Consider the following 5,411-nt stretch of genomic DNA (forward strand, 5'->3'; position numbering starts at 1 on the left):
TAATAAAGAAGTAAGAAATTAGTTTCTGTGCATTTGTATTGTCAACAAAAATGGTAATCCTGTCTGATTACAAAGTAATATTAAATCTTTGTTTAGAACCAAACCACTCTCCGTTTTTTTTTAATTATTATTTTGGATAGGGGGTGTAACATTTTAGGACTGCAGACACATTTTATCCTCTATCCAAATCTGAAAAGCATTCTTCACAGTAATGTGTTGATTTAATTAACATGATTCATACCAGCAGAAATGTTGTGCTGATAATGTGTTTAATAACTGTGGCAATCTGTAAAAACTCATTATATAGTCTTACACTCACCATGTTTACTCCTAAAAATAAATGTAATTTTTACAAAGAAAATTGCTTTGAACTAGTAAAAGGAACAGGGGAGGAATTTAGCCTAGGATTGTCCGTGTACTCACCAAGGTCCTGAAAATGTAGGAGATTTTTGTCAGCTGGATTGATGATATTTAATTTTCTAACACCATGAAAGATATTTTGGGGAACTCTGAATGGGTTCAAACTTTTACAAGAGTAATTTGAATTGTAGTAACTTGTCATTAGAACTGGTCAAATGCCATGAAAGATGATTCATTGATGTTTTTGTGAAAAATAATTTGAGTTCTGTTCAGTTTATGGGGTCGTTTATTTGTTGTCTGCAAACACTGGGACAGCTGCTGGCTATTCATGAACATTTTCATGAATCCTAATTATCTTTTGAATTTTAGTACAAATGATTATTTTGGTGAATACTTATAAATTAGTACATTTACAGCATTAGGATCAGTTCATGAAATGTTCAGAAATAGAAAAAAGTGCAATATTCCAAACATATATTGTTTGCAAGAGAACTTGTTTATGAACACAAAGAATGCTTTTAAGAATCTCAGATTTCCAATAGGAAAAAAGCTCCGCAGGAAAAAAATCCAACCTGCTTTCCCTTCAGAAATACAAACAGGCAAAAACAAAAAAACTCTAACAAAACAAGCCTGGAGTGTCTTTTTAAAAACCATCTCACATTCAAATTGTGATCATTATGGGCCAAATTCAGAGATGAAGTTTAAGCTGGACTCCTTTATACTAATTTTGAACTTTTAGAGCTATTTATATCCACTTTGCTGATGTCCAGAAAAACCCAAATATATAAATGTGCATCTGTTTAATCAGATCTATTTTCTGGATGTATGATCTAAGAGGTCTTTATATTAATTCACAGTTACAATTTGCTCACTGGGTGAAGCAAGAAATGTATACACAGATTTGAAAGAATAAGTAAAAATGTAGCAGCAGTAAAGTGGTCACCATGGGTTTAACTGGGGTACCCAGAGCATTAGGGGATGAAGCCATGCTCCACCCCTCCCATTTCCTGTTTTCAGTGGGAGTTCCTCCATACACTCAATTTATTGGGATTCAGTGAATAAAGCAGGAAGTTTCCCCAGGCTGCAGTCCTGTGAGTGAAGTCATATTTTGTTGCACTGAGTGGTCCTTTCATAGAACTGGTGACAAGGGAAATATAAGCATAGCAATTTATGGGAAAATAGAGGAGCTCAATGCAGAAAATGATTCAGTAGCAATATATGGAAAGATTGGGCTACTATTTTCTTGCAAATGAGACTATCCTCCTCAATATCTATGGCAATAAAACTTTGCCATTTTAAGGAGTTTTTTATCTCCTGGTTTCTGAGGTTATAACAGTTAGAGGAGCTGCAAAAGATCTTAATGGAGCACTACACAACAAAACCAAGCATTATTGTAGAACTTTTCAAGTTTCATAGTAGGATGAGGAGGAAGAGTGGCACTGTAGCTGTGTACGTGGCAAAACTGAAAAGATTAACTGAATATTGCTCCTTTGGAAATGTCCTAGAGGGTATGCAATGGGACAGATTTCTTTGTGGTAATAATGAGAGAATTCAAAGATGATTGCTGGCAGAGAGGAACTTAATCTGGCCCAAAGAAGTAAAATAGCAATAGCAATGGAAGCAGTATTGAAATACTTAGGTGAACTACATTTAAAATGCAGGGACTATCAGTCTGAGTGCAGGTCTACACTACTCTTAAGTTGATCTAACTTGCATCACTCAGGGGTGTGAAAAAGACACCCTTCTCAGCAACGCAAGTTACAGCAATGTAAGTGCTGTCCACACTGGTGCTATGTCGGCGGGAGATGCTCTCCCACCAGCATAGATTCCTCCTCTTGTGGAGATGGCGTAATTATGCCAATGGGAGAGGGCTCTCCTGTCAACATACAGCATTTTCACCATACGTGCGATGTAGCGCTTCTAGTGTAGACCTGCCTTGATTCAATAAACAAAATGCCAAGTCAGCTGGAAGGGGCTCAGGGTCCAAAAGGCAGTTCCTGCTGTGGAGAGCACATTTGGTATCAGTTTGTAAATTTAAAACATGCCCCAGTCATAAATGCATCAAAGCTGGACACAGCCAGAAAATGCAAAGGTGGCTATCAAACAGCAACTCAAATCCAGGAGACTAAACCCCATAAGAACACAGAAAAAGGAAGAAAGTAATTGAACCCATCCAACTTCAACTTTATCCTTCAACATGTAATCTTGAAAGACCTCAAAAGAAAGATCTGAGCTGCTATCAGTCTGGGGGAGTGCGACCCGAACACTGATCCATGGTTCCGAGTACAGCTACTGAATATGGCCAACAACTTCCTGCACTCCCTTTAATATGCTAAAATAGTAGTTACATGATTAGTCACTCAAGCCTCTATACTGCCACCTTGTCTGGAAATATTTCTTTATCAACTCAGAAACAGCAGCTGTAATGACAGAAATAAGGTTTTTGGCTGAACACCAGAAGATAAAACAATGGGGGTTACACAAGGAGCAATGATTGCTTATCATTCTAAGTTGCACATATGATACAAAAACTGAAACCAGAACTGTGTTGAGTTGCAGCAGTCCCCAGCTCATTGACCTAGGGCGAATGTGGTTGTGTCTGCACTCCAAAATGGAGAAAGCTTTTCTAAGCATGCCAGCCAATGCCCACATCACTGCTTGCAACTGAAAACTACTTATCACCTCCCATTTACAATGCATGAGTCATACATTTCCACAAATGAATAACCTTTAACATCCTCATGCAATAGTGTGGGAAACACTTAAATGAAACATACAACGAGTGATCGTTTTCACAAAGCAAATTAATCTAGCCATTAAACAAAATGAAACTGAGCACTGCTCCTGTACTTCCAGTGCCCCATGGACTAAACAAAAAAAAAATTCTATTATCATTGCTACTTGGATTGACTCCTCTTAATTCTGTATTGTGATCAATACAATAATTTTTCCTCCCTCTTCTCAGTGCCCATGAGATTTTGTTTTGATTAAACAGCCTTCATTTTCTGAGGAAGAGGACTAGAGCTGTTTTCAGTAATTTGTTAATATTTTAACTGAGATCTATTGAGTGTGAAACCATCCATTTAATTTCCAGCATTCCATGTCATCGTATTCCTTTTTTTGGGAGAGCGTGACTTGGATGTACTGATATTATGGCACTCAGCAAGTTTACAGTCTTAATTAAGAAAAAGAACACACTACTTTTATTTTCCGAACACATTTGACTCAAGTGGAAAGTTAAAGATGTGCATTACTTTTCTTCCCCACACATTTTTTTTTTTACTACCAAAAATAGAATGCAGAACTAAAAAATCCAAACCCCAGCTAGGTTAGGGACCTAATATACTGCTATGGTAAGAGGTGCTAATATGATGTGCATTATGAAACACTGATGTATAAGGACTCAGGTGGAAACTGTTACCACACTGAGATGGTTATTCAGGGCACTGTGAAGGGTAAAATGCCCTTCTCTGAGCATTGAAATCTTGGTGAGACTAAGGCATACTTTTCAGGGTCAAGTCCAAGATGAGTAACTCTGGTGTAGGGGTTTTCCCAGGTGAAATCCAGGAGCCAGGAACAGTGTGATGTTCAGCAGTCAGATTCCAAGGGAGTCCAAGAGGCAGAGGCCAGACTGCTGCTCTTGGTGATATGTAATGGTGTTTTAGCTGAGGTTTCTGCAAGGAGCAATTGTTTATGTGTGATTTGTGACCACTGCTTTTCAAACAAACAGGACCCATATACATTGTTTAAGGAAACAAATTACTCTAAGAAAATACTGGCTCTGCAACAATGATTTCTGCTCCAAACACAATGTTTTTTTCACAAACTTTTCTCAGGTCCAGGATGGAATTTTTGGTTAAAAAAAAAAAGAGACCCATGTCAGAACAAACCAATGGTTGACGTACTCACCTGGGATGTGGGTGACTTAGGTTTAGCCCCCTTTGACATAAAGAAGGGATTTGAACTTGGGCCTCCTGTGTATTGTAGGAGAGTATCCTTGCCACCAGGCTATATGCTATTTTGCTGTAGAGTATTCTCAAGCTCTCCTGCTTAAGCTATGCCATTTTTATAAACAATTAAATAGTCATTGCAGCAGACACATGAACTTGAGTCTCCTACTTTCCAGGAGAGCCCCCAAAACACCAGTCCATAGTCTTTCTTACCAGCTCTCCCGCTGGCCCAATGATGGTAATTTGGCTTATTAGTTTTAATAATTCAAACCAATATCCATGAAAAGAATAAATTCAAATTTCTGGAAACATTAAACTTGATTCACCCATGTTAGTGTACATTTTATGAAATAACTATATATAGATAAGTAAATGTTCATTTAAAATTATTCCAAACTTTTTGATCCATGTTTTGCCCCTCTTATTCACACTGGCTACAAATCATTAAAACATTTAAACGTGGTTAAGCTTATCCCTGTTCTGGGAATCATTGGAGCAAGTGTTAATTTTAAGTACAAGTCCCATTATATCAATGGGACTAAGGCATGTACCTAAAGTCGAGCACTTAAATGCTTTGCTGACCAGAGCAGTACTGCTGAATCCAGACCAATGGGAAAAAATATCTTACTGCACAAATACTTCCACAGAAGTCATGGAGCAATGGTACTATTCAACATGCCTAAGGGGGGCAGAATTCATCATGCAAAATCAAATCAAAGTTTTGTGACTTCAGTTTTCCTCCCCCCACCATACTATTTAGCCCCCCACATGACCTATATGGACGTAAAGCCAAAAGCAATTAGCATTCAGCTTAAATCAAAAATTGAAACACACACACACACACACACACACATTTAAAAACAAGTAATTACAATTATTATACTGCATCCATTTAATAGGTTGGAGGTTAATCTTCTATGCAGATATATTTAAATAGTTACATGCCTAATGACACTAACTAAAATACTAAAAACGAGAGCAGCAGAATATGCATGGCTTGACTGCTTTGCACACAAGATTATTTTATTTTTATCAATTAGTTATTGTATTTAATAATAAAGCACAAGTTATATAGTTGTCTTAATTGGTTTAGGCTATTGG

This window comes from Dermochelys coriacea, chromosome 1 (genome assembly GCF_009764565.3).
Source record: "Dermochelys coriacea isolate rDerCor1 chromosome 1, rDerCor1.pri.v4, whole genome shotgun sequence".
NCBI classification, from domain to species: domain Eukaryota; kingdom Metazoa; phylum Chordata; order Testudines; family Dermochelyidae; genus Dermochelys; species Dermochelys coriacea.